The sequence below is a fragment of the Branchiostoma lanceolatum genome, chromosome 9 (genome assembly GCF_035083965.1).
Source record: "Branchiostoma lanceolatum isolate klBraLanc5 chromosome 9, klBraLanc5.hap2, whole genome shotgun sequence".
Taxonomy (NCBI): domain Eukaryota; kingdom Metazoa; phylum Chordata; class Leptocardii; order Amphioxiformes; family Branchiostomatidae; genus Branchiostoma; species Branchiostoma lanceolatum.
In genome coordinates this window covers 2,392,558-2,410,590 of record NC_089730.1, presented here as the reverse complement: position 1 = coordinate 2,410,590, position 18,033 = coordinate 2,392,558, and the positions used below count along the sequence as shown (strand labels likewise).

The window sequence follows — 18,033 nt, the reverse complement described above, 5'->3', positions numbered from 1 at the left end:
TTCATGGCCATACTTATGTATACAACTGAGCTGATTCGCGATTATTGAAAGCAACATTGAAGATACAAGAAATACACTTAAGATTGATATGAGAACGTCAACTGAAACTTTATTCTAAAGAAAAACTTTGAGCATACAAGTGTCATACTTTGAACGCAACCGTATTAACCCATACAATATCCTCTTTTGCATTTTGTATAGTGATTCTTATTGTTTTATGACGATATTTTTATTCAGAAGTACGACATAGGTGGTGTTCATCAACCGCTACATATTAGTTGGCTGGGTTGGTAGAATTCTGGAGTACGTTCAAAACATTTTAAGTAAAGAAGAACGAAAACATTAAAGCCGCTAGATTATGGACATCTAAATCATTTTGTGGATTGATTGATCATTATAATTGTTTGCTGTGAACAATGTAGATGCCAAAAAAGCATTGCAAATTATTTTAATAGAAATGTGAGATAGTATCAGGCTGGAGCAATCATTTGGCCACAATCAGTGTGATCGGTTATATGTTTTCAATGGTCAGTAGCAGATACATGACAAGCCAAAAGAAGAGCAGATACAGAACGCACTTACAGCTTTTTGTCCGATAATGATAATAATAATAATAATAATAATAATAATAATAATAATAATAATAATAATAATAATAATAATAATAATAATAATAATAATAATAATAATAATAATAATAATAATAATAATAATAATAATAATAATAATAATAATAATAATAATAATAATAATAATAATAATAATAATAATTTACTTTTATCAGTGCATGATGCCTATTGAAATGGAATAATCAATCATTGTCCTCTAACACATTTTGTTTATCGTATGGTATGACTACTAGAAATCTATCACAATAATTATACGCGTTAATGTTTTCATACTACTACTACTAATAGTGAAATGTTACATTATCCCTTTCTATGACTTGACTGATTTCGGGTGCCAATCTCCCTCTGTCACCAAAACCACCATGGCCGCCCAAAAGTTCGAGTCCTGCATAGCTTTCCCCATACCATCAGCTTGTATTCTAGTTAATACTTTTTATAGCTAATATTTATTGCTTCTAATGTGATTACAGTTGCAAAGAAAGTTGTTCCAACTGCACAAGGAATGCAGGTAGTAATAATTTCAAGCACCAAATTATGACGGTGTATCGGCACATAGAAATCTGGTTAGATAACTATTGTATATACTTATTATACCAAAGGTAGCTAAAACTGCCTTTATAATGCCTTTACATGAACACATTTGCCATAAATGTATACGTTATTAATCATGATTATCTGTGCATAAGATATTATCATTTACCACATATAATGTCAAATGACTAAGCTACAGGTGTTTAAACTCACATGACTATTGTGTACGTAGCAATTAACATGCTAAATGGTCAAACATGCTTGTCACCAAAGGGCATGTATATATGGATTTCCATACGTAATTGAATTCACGTAAATACGACATTTACGAACACATTAGCAAATGTATAGCTACAAGCACTTGGCATGGAGCTTCGACTAATTTGCATGTTAGTTTCCTTGTAAACATTCATTGAAGTTAGGAATTTTCGTGTTCTCTCATTTTGTATCATAAGTTGTTAACCTTTGTGTTAATCTTTATGTCTATGTTTAGTTTCACTTCTGTTTAGTTTCATTCTTTGGGTTGATGCTTCTATAATGTGATATTAATTATTCAATTTTGTTTTATTTCATTTATGCTTAAATCGTAGTTAGTTACATGTGTGGCCAACATATAAGCTTGCAAGCTTTCGGCCATCCTTGCACATTCGTATTATGATTTTATTATTGTTTTCACTTGTATCTTTGATATGTCCTAAATATACAATCAATGAATGTTACGTGAAAAAAAAAAAACACCCTGTACTTTACTCCCTTGGCTCAGCCATTAGCATGAATGGCTCGGGCTGATATGTTACACCAAATATTCCCTTTTCTGACGGCTTAGGCGCGCCCCCTGGCAGCTTGAAGGTGAAGCGCTGCAGGAGAGAGGTGAAGATGAGGAAGATCTCCATCCTGGCCAGCTGCTCACCAGGACAGACACGACGACCTCGGAAAGACAAATCAATTATGTCATTATTCACAACGTTAATGCAGCACATACTATGATTCGTTTAGTAAGCATACTTTAAAGCTTTTTTTTAGCTTCCCCAGTTATAGCATGCTTTCGGTGCCATTTGTTTGTCTATCTACGTGTGTGTGCACAGCATAATTCGAGAAGCTGTAGATAGTATGATATTTAAAAGAGGGGTAGGGGTTCGGGAAAAGAAGGGGTCAAGCTCGACAATGGTCCTCTCAGCGATTTTCTGCAGTGGAACTTCCGGTTTTGATATCTCGCGTTCTGGACATACGATTTGGTCACGTTCTTTTAGCAGTTTAGCAGCTTTTTGACATAGAGTAAGTTGTGTGCTTTTGGGCCCTCTAGTTTGCCAGTGCTGAATTGCTGCAGGGTTTACAATCACATAATGCACAACAGATACATATTTGCTCCACACTTGCACTTTGTGGGACTGTCGCAAGGGTCTGAGAGGCTGCCCTTCGGCGCCAGCAGGTGACCTCAATACGACCTTTCCCAACCGAAGTCAGGTACCCATTCACACCTGGGTGGAGTGAGGAAAGTCGTGTAACGTGCCTTTCCCAAGGGCACAACATCGGGGCATAGCAGTGGTTTCAAACCCAGTACCTCTCGGTTCTGGGCGAAACACCCTACTGATTGCGCCACACGATGCCATATAAGTGTCGACGTTGGTTAAATAAACCGGAGGAAAAGAAAACATGTTTCTATTTCGAACTCCAAAAAAAAAAGAGCATAAGTGAAATCCACATGACGTGTCAGCAAATTTTGTTAGCTGAAATCAGAATTCTGTTCATCTGTTATTTCTTTACTGAGTAACAAAGCCCCGGTAGTGTCAGTTCTGCTGTATGGCTGTGAGACTTGGACGTTGCTGGCAGAGACAGAGCGGAAAATCCAGGCCTTTGAAATGAAGTGTATGCGTAGACTGCTACACATCACCTATCACGCACACAAGACATATGGGTATATGCGGCAAGTTGTACACAGCATCGTCGGCCCTCAGTGAGCCACTGTGAGCAACGGTCAAGAGACGTAAGCTCCAGTGGTTCGGCCACGTGACACGCCACAACAACGTGGCCAAGACCATACTGCAGGGCACTCTGGAAGAAGGTCGCCGTAGGGGACGACAGAGGAAATCCTGGCAGGATAACATCGCAGAGTGGACGTCCCTTAGCCTGTCGAGAAGGCTGGCTGCTGCAAGAAACAGCCGAGCCTGGAGACAGATTTCCATCTTCATTGCTACCTTGTCCCCCCAACGACCCGGAGGTCAAGGGACTAGGTAGGTAGGTAGGTAAGTCTATTTATAGCTGTTTACTATTATTATGATTATCATTGTTTGATTAGCAACTATATTGTTATCACTTACTATCGATATTATTTCATGACTTGTAAAATTTATGTTATCAATTGTTATCTTAGATGGGGGGAAGATTCGGAACAAGCCATTACGCCCCTCCCCACGTGTACTTTTTTTGTTCTATGTTATTTAACTTGATTCGAACATTTGCAAATAAATGAAATAAAATCAAGCAAGAAAGCTACTTACCGATGGAGAAAGGAATAACCTTATCACTCCTCACATATTTTCCGGAGTCATTAAGAAAGCGAGCGGGCTCGAACCTTTCCGGATCCGGCCACAACTTGGGGTCATGGTGGACTGACCAGATGTATACTATCACCGACGTCTCCTAAGTAAGAAAACGATCAATAGTGCTTCGTCAAAATAATGAGAGTATCACTTAACATTTCTACATTAACATTACTAATCTCCTAAACATAAAATCGATCTTTATGATAAACCTAAGGCCTTATTACCACAAATTATCATTGAGGAACAACATAATAATTCTTGACGCATAGTGTGTTACGGAGAAATGTGGTTATACCGGCTATACAGATACATATCAATCGAAGGTGAACGTTTCTCCGATGAAAACAAAGCATGATAGGAAAAATAAACACATTTCGGCATAACTGTTGACTATACATTGAGTAAGTTGTTTGCAAATGTTTTCTTTACAGAACTGCACTACAACGTGACTTTGTAAATTGCACACCATCGTAATTTAGGGTGTACATTTACTTCCATGCCCATCTGTTTTATTTCAGTTTGCTTCATATTTCGCTCCATTTAGTTCTACTACGCACTTTCTGTAGTTCCATTTTTTTACGATTTCGTTCCATTTCTCACCTACTGACAGCTCATTTTTTTCATGTCGTTCAATTTCGCACTTTCTGTATTTCCACGTCGTTCCATTTCGTTCCGTTTCGTTCCATTTCGTACTTTCTGTACTTTCTGACTGGCCCCTGAATTACCTTTGGGATGTTGTATCCCCTGAATGCTGTGTCGTTGCTGGTGCCGTGGGGAATGGTGAATGGTGCAACAGGTGCAAGCCTCTGCACTTCCGTCAGTGTAGCCTACGTGAACGGCATCTATATTTGGAAGAATTTTCAAGCATTTATTCACAAAACATTAAACATACAAAAGGACAAGATCAAGTGCACTAGTGACGGCGGACTCAAATGAAATGCAACTAATATTCTCGCTGCCACCTGTACAGCATAGAAAACTGAACTTAACCATGCTTTCTTCCCTTTCTTAAAAAGCGATAAGTATGGTTTGGACATAATTATAGAATTTTCAGTGACAAAACATATTCCGGTGCCACAGAGGAAAGCGTTGACAAATGTAATATCTCTTCATTTCTAGCTAAACTATTGGGATCCTTCACCTGACTACGGTGCTTCAATGACGGCTCCCGGTTGGGTCCCAGCACACTGTCCATCTCCTGCTGTACTTTCCCCTGGATGTCCGGATAGAGGATCATGTAGAGCAGGGCCCAGCGGAGGGTGGTCGCTGTTGTGTCAGTACCTGCCAGGAACAGTTGGAAGACGATCTTGGAAAAAAAGGAATAACAAGAATTATGTTGCTTGAAAAGCGTCCAATGTCGAATCAAGTTGATCATTTGTATCAAAACAACAGTCTTTTTTAAGATCTCGCAATGTTCATTTCACAAAAAATTTATATAATATGAGAAGAAAAAAAAAGATCTTATCTGTGCTAAACACACCCTCCTCTAGCATGGCTGAATGCGCTCGGCAAACCCTCCCGGTATCTGCCCTGCTGTTCTACCTCCTGATTCTGGCTCCTGGCGACGTCATCACTAAAACAGCTTTCAACACATTTGGCACATCGCTACTTTAAGTTCAAACAGAACAACGGCTCTTGGTGCCCAACAAGTTTAACTAAGTACTCATTCATAAGCAACTGTCAGTAACGTTGCCAGGAGCCAGAATTCGGGGGTACAATAGCAGGGCTGATACCAGAGGGCATTCAGTCGTGCCGGAGGAGGATGGCTAAACATACAATGTCTATGGCAGTCATCATGGCAGTTTGCATATTTAATCATTACGGCAGGGGGCTTGTAAAGCTACATTATGAAGTTTAGAATGGATCCCTTTTCATTTCACGAAAATGAATTTATGCCTACCTTCTCGGCCGCTATTGTGATCAAAAAAGAACCCACAATCACTCTATACAGAGTACTTCTTGGTGGGAATACCAGCAAGTTTAATTGACTGGCATGTAAACAAACAAAAATACAACAACAAGGCGATACCATAATTGTCTCTATAAGCGAGTTCGTAACAGCAGGTCTGAGAAATACAATCGGCACACTTATTCTGTCTCAAGAAATAATTTTAAACCTTGTAACATTTCTAGCCAAAGGCTCTTTCAAAATATTTTCACCCGCCAAGGCAACGCTAGTGACGACCCGCCCAAAGAAGCCAAAAGGCGTCAACAAAGGTAGATGGGGAAAGGCGTGGGTTTTACGGAAAACGTATTCTGACCTCCCAAACCAACGTTAATAGTGAATGCTCAGAATTATTATGAATGAACATGGGGTTATTAGATAAACAAAAAGGATTCGACGGATCTTGTTCAACTGTCATGATATCCCAATTCCATATTGATTAGGTCTGCTTGTGGGAGGTAGCCATGTTGTGCCATACCGCCAATAATGTCAATATGTTCCCCCGGGAATCCTTTCCAAACAACGTCGCAGCCCATTAGCAACATGCCATAACTTAAGAATGGCCTGAGGCAGTGTACTTTCTGTCATAAATAAGCATTTCCAATCACTTGACAAAGGAATGACCCACGATGAGAATTGTTGACTTTCCACCCTCAGCCATGACGTTGGCAACAGGTAAAGACAAAGAGAGGAACACCAGACTCACCGCAAATCGCACATGTGCCTTGCTGGATACTGATTGGTTGGTTCGAGAACTTGATCCCTGTTTGTTCGCTAGGCCAAGCCAATTTATACCTACCGCCTCGTCCAGCCTAAATTTCTATTTCTAACATGTACATATGTGACATTTGTCTAAATAGCAATACACACTAAAGATGTACTACCGTGGCAAGCTCCTGCTCTGAGAAGATGGATTTTTCATCCCCTTGTCGCTTTTTAGACTCCAGGAGAAATGCGTCAATGAAATCCCGGATGTCATCAGCGTTAAACGTTTCTTCATGTTCTTTGATTCTTTTCTTAATGTGGTCCAGTAGTTTAGCCTGATTCTGCTTTAGTTCCTGATACTGCTTCCTAGCGCCGGGGATTATCCTCACGGGACGAAACCATAGTGCCAATGTTGTAACTGTCACATTTCGAGAGAAAATTCGGTCAATTGCTTCGAGCAGATCTTTGAATGCTACATCGTCGTACTCATAACGACAACCAAATACAATTGAACAAATGACGTTTGAAACAGCATTCTGCATCATCTGAGAGATGCAAAAGGCGCGGCTGTCTTTTTTATGCATCTCGTCACCAAGTGCTCGTGCCTCTTCGAGAATCTTCCCTTCTAGGCTCCTCTTCCCCATTCCGAAGTCACGGAGACTCATCATGGCGAACTTTCGGTGTTCCTTCCATTTGGGGCCGTAGGGCGCGCTAACTATTCCTGGGGGTTAGAATAGAAATCTTTATTGACACAACAAAAGTACAGCGACTTTCGTAAGGTCTTCTTCAACTATACAAGCAAACAACAAACAATGGGATACAAAATGATTAACCTACGTTCAAGTATATGAAAACTTCAACATGTCGAGTTTAACCTATCACTTCCACTATTAGTTCTAAGATCTAAACATTCTTTGATATATTTACCTTTTTGTACACAGTAAGGGTTGTCTCCTTCTAGAATGTATTTGAATTTGTCTATAGAATGAAATGTATCAAATTATGTTGAGCAAGCGGAATGAAGATTGAACAGCTTTGAGCGTATATCATGATATCGTGGACAATCTAGGATAAAGTGTTGGGACAGAACCTCTGATCACGGGGAACTTTGTGCTATCTTCCGATTTTCCATATTCAATCTATGACTACATATTCTTATCTTGGTGATTGCTCTACGAACTTCAAAATTATGTATGTCCGATAGGTATTTTTCTTGTCCGTACCTTTTCTTTAACGCAGAATAAATGGAAAGTTTTGAAATGTTTTGAATAGAAGTATGCGATTCTTGTATGTATATATCCTGTAAGCGGGTTCATAATTGATGACACTCAAATTAAAGAGACTAGGATTGTATTTTTACCCTATCTAGACTGGGTCTTTTGGGGAAATTTGGGACTGGGGACCATAATTTCCGAACGGTATAGTGTATCGTCACCATATTTGCAGAGTGTGATGTACACGTAAATGGTAATAATTGCTGTAATTATGGTAATGTTACCACGTAATATAACGTACTTATGACGTCATCGATGTGATTTTATTGGCTAAATAGGGAATTCCCGTAATATCTAAAGGTATTAAACAAAAAAGTGTATCTCATTGATGTTAACGTATGCCAAGACATCTGACGTTATAGAATGTGTATTTAGCTATCCCTTAGGATCCGCCATCATTGATTGGCCACTTTGAATTTTTTCCCACTAATGACCCCAAAATACAATGTAGATTGACTAGAAACGTTAATCTAAATGTTTCTGGGTAAGAAAATATCAGGTAGTTACGAATTTGAAGACGAAAAAGCCTGTTAATACCTTAACCAATGGTATCATCAAATTAGCATAATTTATGAATATTAAATCGTAAAATTTTTACTAGATTACATATTACATATCATAAGTGTGATTGAGGAAATTAGTGAATTCTGTATAAAATGCATGTCAGAAACCAGTTGCAAAATGATATACTTATACTATTATCATGCAATTGTTGCCAACTAAATTTTAGGAAAAGTCACCAAGTTTGGTAGTTCTATCATACGTCGTTTGGTATTTTTTTTTTTACGATCTCGCTCAATGCAAGGCCATAAGGGGCCACTTCTCCACATTGAACTAATGTAGCGTAGGTAAGAGACAGCGGTGTATGTTTGATTTGAAGGTTTGTAGGTTATATTCGGGAGGAAAGCAGTGGGCTGGGAGGGAATTCCAGAGTTTTGCTGTTCGTGGAAAAAAGCTGGTACTGTAGAATGACTTTGAGGCCGGTAGTTGTACAGTAAAGAGCCTGTGAGTCAGAGGAGAACCTGGTGGTACGCTGAAAAATTATCTCTGGCGGGACGAGTAGTGAAAGCTCATCGGAACACTGGCCGTGGAAGTATTTTTAGAATAGAGACAGGGAGGCAATGTTTCGTCTGTGAGAAAGGGAGTCCAGTTTTGAAGCCAAACGATGACCAATGACCACACTGATTCTCCGTTGGATGAGGTCTATAAGGTTTCAGCAACCCTTTAAAGCTCCAGCCCAGAGATGTGAGTGCTGATGTGGACAGTATTCCATGCAGGGACGAATGGTGGATTTTTACAGGTAAAGTACGCTCTCGGGAGTAAGATTAAGTGACTGGCTCTAAGAAGCGAAACCAACTTTCATTGCTGCGGATTTGGCGATGGACTCTATGTAGGTTCTCCTGGATAGGGCCTTGGAAAAGATAAGACCAAGAAGTCGGAAGGAGTCACTCTCTTGTAGTTCAGTTCCATTCATAGATATCGGTGGAAAAAAAGGTTCTCGACATCTATTAATGGACAGGAGCTTCGTCTTTAAGAAGTTAAAGGTCATTAGCCATTTGTCACCCCAATCCGCAACCGAGCCTAGATCACGTTCTAAATTATCTGCCATTTCTGTCTTGTCCAATTGGGATGATGGCCCTTCAGAACAGGAGTACGGAGTAGAGTCATCAGCATAGATGACAAGTTGACAGAGAATGTGGTCAGGTAGATCATTTATGAATATTAGGAAGAGGGTTGGGGCGAGAACAGAGCCCTGGGGTACACCGGCATAGATTGAATAGGGTGAGGATGACTGACCATCAAGAAGGACTTTCAGCTTTCTGTCAGATAGAGAAGATGAAAGTTTGTTGACCATAGGGCCCCCAATGTCATAGGCAACAAGCTTTGTGACAAGCCCAGTGTGCCAGACTTTATCGAAGGCCTTAGAGATGTCGAGAGCTACTATCCGTGATTCATGTTAAACGTTGTCAAAGTTGGCGCGGGCACTTTAAACCCCCCTCCCCACTCTAGATAGGGTTAATGTTAGATTAACAGTCCGGAACGACTGCTAATCGGGGTTAATTATCTGAGCACAAGCAAACAGAAATGACCTGCTATGAGGAGTGATGTAATAGAAAATAATATCAGTGACAATCGGAGCTTTCTTAGAAATGGACAAGTTGAAAAAGAAGGGGATATAATAAAGACAGGAAGTGACTGGGCTCAAGGGAGTCATGCCCACCCCCTGAGGGGAGGGCTTTCTGGATGGGAGGCTAGAAATAACATCACCACTCCAGCCAGATCAAGAGAGCAACATGGTAGAGTACAGAGAAAGCATATACAGCATACAGCAAGATTAAAAAATTCCCAGTCCCACCCACCCCAATGAAAGTAAGTTTTGGCAATACATCATGTATTAATCTTGTGATATTTAACACCAAACAAATTAGAATTGCTGAATAAGGATGATTTAGATTAGTGATAAGTCTCACTCACTCACTTACTCACTCTCACTCATTGAGTTATAAGTCAGGATGCGATAAACATCCGCTGGACAGAGCCTCGGTTTAACCGACCAGCCCGACATGGGCTAAAGCGATTGGCAAACCAGGAGTAAACCGGTCGCCAGCTCGCAGCATGACTTGCTGAGTAGAGAGGAGGGACCTTGTATTAAGCTGATGTATAAGGATGTATAAGATATGAGAACAAATGTGGGTAACTCCGTATGATTTCGACACAGTCTTTCAATGTAACAGTATTCGGCATATTTGGTTAACCGTTTGTCACTTGACATCTGTACTGTTTGAATCATTTTCTGACAATGGAAGCAAAGTCCCAATAAGGAAATGTTTGAGAATCAATAACTGGGAATGGGTACTTTCATTGGTCACTCAATGCTACCAGGTGTTATGATGAAAGGAACCATTCTATTGAAATAATGAGGAAGGCAAAGTTTCCAGACCGTGTAGCGTGCGTTGTCCAGTGGTTAGCGATCTTGCCTCTGGAACAAGAAGCCCCGGGTTCGATCCCGGCTGTGTCACTTACCCGACATGCACGCTACCGGAAAGGGTCGCAGTCCTTAGGACGGGACATTAAGCCGTGTTCCACTGTCCACTGTGCTTGTTGGAAAGAGCTAGGGGAATTTCCCCGGTACAATGAACCTGTAAATACTGTACATAGCGTCTGTCTTCTCTGTCACGACCAGTGGAAGATTAGCTCATCTGTTCATTGAGTTTATTTGAGCTAAACTGGTTCGAGATAACTTTCCTTTCCTTTTTGCAGAGATGCTGGGGTGCCCCAAAGTTGTTTGAGGCAGAAAGCTCCAGACGCCTGTAATAAAGTGAGAGAGCTTCACGCTTTATCACAGGCGTCTGGAGCTTTCTGCCTCAAACAACTTTGGTTGTTATGAATAATTTCTGTTCATTATCATAATTTATGCAAAAAGATCATAAGGACCACGTTTTGAATGATCCCTATGTAGACCGGGAGGGGACTTTTTAGGCCCACGCCAAATTTCATGTTGCATAACCTCTTTACGAGGGAGCAACCAAATTTGGTGATGTGTCATAAAATTTCCTTGACAAAGATTTCAGATTAATAAAGTAAGTTCATCGTTTATTCGTGTTGCAATGGCAACGGGCTTTTGACAAGCATATTTCAGCAAACAATGACATTTCGTGGCTTTGTTGGTACACCACATTTGTTTTCTTACATTGTTATCATCTTATGTAATCCAATGTAACTTTCCTGGTGTAACATTAATATTTCTGTTGATTTGATGACGTCATCGGTCAAAATGCAAGATGGCGGATAAGATCACATGAAATTACGTCATAATGACGTCATATTACGTCATAATGACTCAATGTTTGTTATGGTAATATTAATTAACATGTGTATCATCCTCTGGAAATTTGGTGGTCACACAATAAGTAGTTTATGAGTTACAGAGGGCAGGTCTAAAAAAAAGCACATTATTTTTGCTGAATCACTCCAGACTGTCTTCTATAATGTCAACAGTATTTTGCCAATCAAAATTGGGAGAGGTTAGAATAGCTGCTTACTGACGAAGTCACGGAAGGAATTTTTTTTCGATCAAACATGTTCAAATGGCACTTCAAAATCCACGCCTGGAGTCCAAAATGACCCCAATCGGGTGTATTAGGGTTAATAAGTGGTAGGTGAAGCTGGTTGAACGATAATTAAGACTTTCTAACAAGGCTAGTTGTAATGAGGCCAAAGGAAGTGAATTTTGTTGATGACATCCGAGCATGCATTCATTTTCGCCCGATTTGTAAATATAAAATAAGAAGATTGTCAAAATGATAAATTATGGATGAAAGCCGAGAAAAATAGGTAGCATAGTGGCTTTGAATGAACTTGCAGCAGTGTCAAACATGTCAAATGAAAACAATATTCCAATCTAAGGATTGGGATACAGATTGATTAGAAAAACAGGCCATGGCATAATGGCGATGCATTGATTACATGTTTTCATACCTAGTGTCTTTCCATCTGGAACAATCGCTGCTTGACTCCTGGTACGGCTGGAAAAATCCTCAGCGTTCTTAACCAGCGCCTCGTGGATAGCGGCGTAACCGTTTAGAACTGTCGTAAGCCTGGGCCCAAAATAGACGGTAAACACGTCACCGTACTTCTTTGACCAGTTGGCATAGGCCAACAAAGGACCATCCTGTTGATATTGAAATTCATGTCAATATTTTGCTTTCGATGACAGTTCGCTGTATCTATATCTATTAAAAGCATTCTCACTGGTTTGATTTAGTGAGATAAACATTTGTCATCATCAACAGAAAATAAGATATTTTTATTTGTATCTATTTTGATACCCGGTTTGCAATTTTCTAGACGTGGGGCCAGGGTCATTCTTGTAAATTTTTTTTTCACGTATAGAGGTTCATTTACCTTAATCCAACGAGTCTTCTTTTTTTTTCATACACATGGGCGCCAAAGTGTATACCGACGTATTGTTGGAATGGTTAACAGATACGTATTAACAATTTCATTTAGGGTTCATATTATTTTTTGCTATACAAACTAGGTGATGTTCGGATCCCCTTATTCAAAAGACTTTGCTCTCTATATGATCTGAAAAAATGTGGTCGTAAGTACATATTGTTTATTTATCCTGTCACTGGTGCATGTTGTGCGAATGTTAGGGTACCTACATGATAGAACCATTGTGTCAACATACTCGAAACATTGTTTTTAAAGGCACCCAGAGCATTTTATGAGGCTTGAAAACTGGAAATATTTTAGTTGCTGTTATCTTTATGAAATTGACATTTAATGCCACTGATTACCATATTTTCGGGCGGATTTCTTATCAAAAGTGCTTAAAAGCGGCACAAAAATAAGCTACATGGTGATCTTTTAGTTTCACGCGCCTAGTGTGAATAGACCGATACCATAGCCCCGTCCACCTCCATCTAAACGTAGAAATGCAAAATTAAAAACATAAAAATGCAAATATTTGACAGACATGCAGTCACTCTCTCATTGGTCGAACCGCTAATTGTGATGGACAGTCAGGATCAGTCTATTAGGGCTTGAATTTTTTATCAGTTCTCACCACACAACGACATCGTATCTTTACTCCTTTAAAGTCCATATGTAATGGTATAGTGTTATTAAAACTTACTATGTGTAGGAATTACTAGAAATTTGAGTTTTATTATTCAAGTTTCAAGCCTCAGAAAATGCTCTGGATGCCTTTAAGGCCATGGAAATTTCATCTTTGGAAAGTTACACGCGATGTATTGTGTTACTGTCATTTTAACGCTGCCAACCTCTTGCCTAAGAAGAAGAAGAAGAATATGTTTGTGGGCTTTGGTCTTCTGTATTCTTCCTTCTCCTGTTCTACACATGTAAAATTCCATATAATTATGTTAATTGTATCGAGAGAAGTTACTAGTAACTGGGGAGAATCTTTTCATAACCACTCGTCAACTATTTCAAGTCACCGATCTCAGTGTGGGGAGCGTGGGAAATTTGTCCTTGATAATTTGCATAGGGGCTATTGGGGTAGTTTACAAACGGTTTAATTACATGGTGGCTTTCAAAATTGGGAACCGGCTCCCTTATTGTACATTCATACACAATAAGACTTGTAAAAGGCAAACATTTTTGGAGTTTAGATTTGTAAATTACTTTATGGCATCTGGAGATGTGTACAATTATCCACGTGCGGTTTTCTACATAAACGGGGTACATGAGGGTACTTAACAGTCCTAAATAGAAAATAGATTTATCCAAAACCCCAATATAGCCCCTGCATGGCAGAAGGTTCTTCCCTTTCTGGCAAGATGAATGTCACCTTGTTACGGGATGCTCTGGATGTACTGGCCTTTGTGGGTATTTACATTTCTTTACCTACGTAGAACAAATATCAAAAGACTTTTAGACACTAGTCGATTTGAATGGATCTTAACATGAATGGATCTTAACACGTGGAAACTCTTGGAATAAAATGTGGAAACTTTTAAAATTGTCACAAGAAAAAAGATCTAACCCGCAATTAGCCCCACGTGGATGCAATATGACATAATTACATGTAGCTATGCTACCCTCCATAGTGTACTTAAGTACAATATTAAGTTTTGCTTTACCCTCGCCAAGAAGATTATGTTTTCGTTGCGTGTGTGTCTGTGTGTGTGTGTTCATCTGTCTGTGAATCGCATACTTCAACAGGCCGTGGATTGATTCTCATGATATATGGTACATTGGTAGGGGCCTGAAAAGAGAAGGTCGAGTTCGATAATGAACCCCTATTGGTTTTCTGAGGTACTGCAGCGGAACCTCCAATCTCGTGTTCTGAACATGTTATGGTCGTGATTTTTAAGTGGTAGATTGCTGTTGGACAGACAGTAGGCAGCCCACCAGGATCTTATTTGCACAATCAATGAGGAAAATCTATCAATAAAATGCATTTCACGATAGGACTGAAGACATATTACATAACTGACAGAAATATTGATTGATATCAAATATGCGAATGAAGAGCTTATTTGCATTTTCAATGAGGAATTGCTATAGTTCCGTAGTCGTAAATGTTGGAAATTTAATTCTTGCGGCATTTGAAATTCAGCACAGGTGAACATTATTAGACATAATTCATGCAAACCAAGGCTTCATTTACGTAATCTATGAGGTAAGTCTGCAGATGACCCTTCACAAAAACGCGGTACTTTTTTTCGCCGATAAATCTTGCTCTGTAGTACCTAGTAGATACACGACACTCACCCTGATTAGATTTAAGACATTGCCGACAATGGGTAGTCCCCTCGGTTCTGGTGGCAGGTTTCTCGGGCGCCCGCAGAGTACAAGTGTAGCGATGACGCAGAGAACAACAAGTAATACCGTCTGTAGGCTCCCGAACGCTGGAAATATGTAGCTCGAAAACGACATTGTCGTAGACACGTTTACCATACACCTATAGGTGAAGCCCCGACAAATGATACCGAGCGTACACTCGTGCTGCAAATGGGAGAATGACAGTCTTTAGTCTCACGCTTTGATCCGTGTTTTCTTTACTTGTCACTTTGGCTGGTTGGTTTGTTTCATTCCACATCCACGGAGAAATCCATCCACATATTTAAAAAATAATCAGGTAGAAAAAAAGTAGAGCTAAGCAAGTTGAAGTTATATGTCATTTCGAATAAACAAAATGCAACATGTTAAAAGGAAAACTGGAACCATAGTCATATATACGGGAGTAAAGTCATGTCAACCCTACCTAATACGTAATGAGATGTTCCGACTCATCAGATATTGTTACTGAAAAAGCATGTATTGTAAAACAAGCAGTATCTGAACACATATTCACCTCAGTAAGTGAACTATGACCTACAGGTCATTCTTTATTTGTAAATAAACGATTATCAAAACATTGTATGCTATGAACACGACACTATGGGAGGGCGTCGTTCTGAGCTAAAATATCTATAGGGCGGGTCGTTAAAAATATGGGTAAAAGTCGAAAGGGAAAATCTGATCGCTTGTCTAAACCAAATGTTTAATTATGTGGGAAGCAGATGTTTGCTCTGATGGAGTCTAATGGAATATATTAGCTTAAACATTTGGATCTTTTGCAACCGACAATAGCAGATACATAACACACAGCTAATTGCTTTGTTCTGATGTTCGAGCTTAGCCCAGGATAACCCCAGGTTGCACAGTGACCTAGCAATGTCCAGATGTGCCGTACGGTCTCCATAAAGAGTTTTCATTACTTCAAGTGACTCTTCATAGAATTTAATTGCATTCTTCTAACCACCTATATCACTTAAAGAGAACCCCAGTTAAAACAATGACTCGGCAACATCCGGACATGACATGGCAAGAAAAATCCTTGTAGTCAATTAAAACAAGAAAGTTAGACTTGAATTTCTAGTAGTTCTTGAGGGTGAAAACATTTTGGAGAAAAAAGTATCTTAACTTAAAGGACAAGAAAGCAGGACCCAGGGTTCTCCTCCAACAAAAACTATCTTCTGTCAGGGAGTTAGTAGCTAAATTGACTCCAACCCTCATCCCAACATCATAAATGGATTATCCTCTGTAGGGGATCTCTACCCGCCTGGCTCCAAGAACAATAGAATGGGATCAGAGCAGACGACAGGAAATCATTTGCATATTAACTGACAACTCAATGTTTAAAAATCCTGTATTTCTCTCACTAATTTTTGAAGAAAACATTGTCAGACCAACAAAATAATCCAGATACATGTAGGTGTAACAAAGCTACGAAATCAATACAATACGTAACTTTGCTAGGCAACTTTCCGAAAATCATAACATTGTGTTTTCAACTGTCAAAACAACCCCTTCAAAGTTGGAATTGTATCTATATTTTCCTCAGACCTGAATTAGCTTTGATAGCTGTGAGTCTAGAAGTATGAGTTGTACAATTGTGGTGACTACTTGGTAGTCTAAGAAACCAGTATAGACTGAGGGGCTGTGTAGAAATATAATTTGTATACTGAAAGCCAATGTCTGAGACAGTCTACCAGTGAGCATGGCATGCCAGTGTTGTAATTGCTTCATATTCTTGGTTAGGTATTACAAATCTGACTTGTTTATGTGCAACTATACTTTGATTCCTTTAATACACTATATGATTTCAAACATGCGCTGAAGTAACTTCAATACTTGGTAAACTGTCTTAGGCAGCGAGCCCCTTCACTGATGTGAACACCACGGCATTCGAAAGCAGACTGAGGTCTGGGAGTTTACGTTAGCTGAATTTATTGGGTGGTTTTATAGTCCAGCCTTGCTCTTTAAGAAAATCAAGAAAGCGTTCCTTGTTGTGCGAATTTCCATGAAAAGAGTTACATTTTTGTTGAAATTCTCAATATACGGAAACTTGTCCACGAGTTAAGAATAAGAAAAACAAGAAAAACTAGGAAAGCAAAACAATACATTTTGGGTAGTGTACATGTGCTTGAAGTTGACACTGTCTCAAAACTCTACACCATTCTAACACATTGACTCACACATGGTCAGACGGGGTAGCGCCATTGATTTATGCAATACATCAGCCACATTATAGGGTCGGAAAAATCCTCGTTGAGTTACCTTGGAACATAGATTGTCAATTTGTTCCTTCCATTCAATTTTGTTGTCGAGAAGAAATACTAGATACTTTCTATTGAGATTGTGATTAGCATAACGCTTTTATCCATACATCGACGGTCTTCATAGTCAGCACGCAAGTTAGGATGAAGCTTTGGTAGCTTTACTTTTTTTGGTTAGTGCTGCCTCACCGCAGAATCTGCACAACTTTGAAATGTTATCAGTATGTATTGGCAGTGCAGACATGGCACTTGTAGATATGTGTAATATGAATGCATATGGAAATCCTTGTTTTATAAATCAATGGCAACAATTTATGGATTCAGACTATATGTGCATTGTGTATTTGTCAGGATAAAACAACCATGCAGTCTTATTCATTCATCCATCCATTTATCCATCAATCCATATATTCATCGCCATTCATATCTACTTATTTTTTTTAAACACGCCTTATGTAACCCTGAAAACGTTGGGGATAGCTTTTTGTGAACCGTCCCCACCAAAATGTCGTATGTCAAAACCAACCGCTGTGTAAACATGCCGCTTGAACTGGCGGCAGACAGAAATCATTCTTGTCAAAGGCGTTAACGTTTTAATTGTACTGAGAATCTACTGGTTGTCACAACTTACGACCTACAGATTGTAAATCTAAGTTCAGTTTAGTCAGGATTTAAGATCTCTCATCTGTCAAGAAAACATTGTAATTTTTTGCTGTTTATACAGGCTACAAGTTAACAATAGAAAATGATATATTTTAAAAGATCAACAAAATTTGCAAGCTCTTTTTCTTTAATGTTCTTGCAGTTGCACAGTCCAGTAGTTGCAGTTTAATG

General features: G+C 39.3%; 1 pseudogene; it reads right to left on the bottom strand.

Annotated features, from left to right (window-relative positions):
- Positions 1 to 1,299: 1,299 nt before the first annotated feature.
- On the bottom strand, positions 1,300 to 12,301 carry LOC136442366 (cytochrome P450 2U1-like; annotated as a pseudogene).
- Between the last annotated feature and the right edge of the window lie 5,732 nt (positions 12,302 to 18,033).